Source organism: Schistocerca americana, unplaced genomic scaffold (genome assembly GCF_021461395.2).
Source record: "Schistocerca americana isolate TAMUIC-IGC-003095 unplaced genomic scaffold, iqSchAmer2.1 HiC_scaffold_722, whole genome shotgun sequence".
NCBI lineage: Eukaryota > Metazoa > Arthropoda > Insecta > Orthoptera > Acrididae > Schistocerca > Schistocerca americana.
The window spans coordinates 19,576-20,000 of NW_025726481.1; positions in this window are offsets into that span (position 1 = coordinate 19,576).

A 425-nucleotide genomic window follows, 5' to 3' on the forward strand; every position below is an offset into this window, starting at 1 on the left:
TAAGGCGCAATACAGGTTAGGTTAAGGCGCAATACAGGTTAGGTTAAGGCGCAATACAGGTTAGGTTAAGGTACGACATAGGTTAGGTTAAGGTACGACATAGGTTAGGTTAAGGTACGACATAGGTTAGGTTAAGGTACGACATAGGTTAGGTTAAGGTACGACATAGGTTAGGTTAAGGTACGACATAGGTTAGGTTAAGGTACGACATAGGTTAGGTTAAGGTACGACATAGGTTAGGTTAAGGTACGACATAGGTTAGGTTAAGGTACGACATAGGTTAGGTTAAGGTACGACATAGGTTAGGTTAAGGTACGACATAGGTTAGGTTAAGGTACGACATAGGTTAGGTTAAGGTACGACATAGGTTAGGTTAAGGTACGACATAGGTTAGGTTAAGGTACGACATAGGTTAGGTTAAGGTA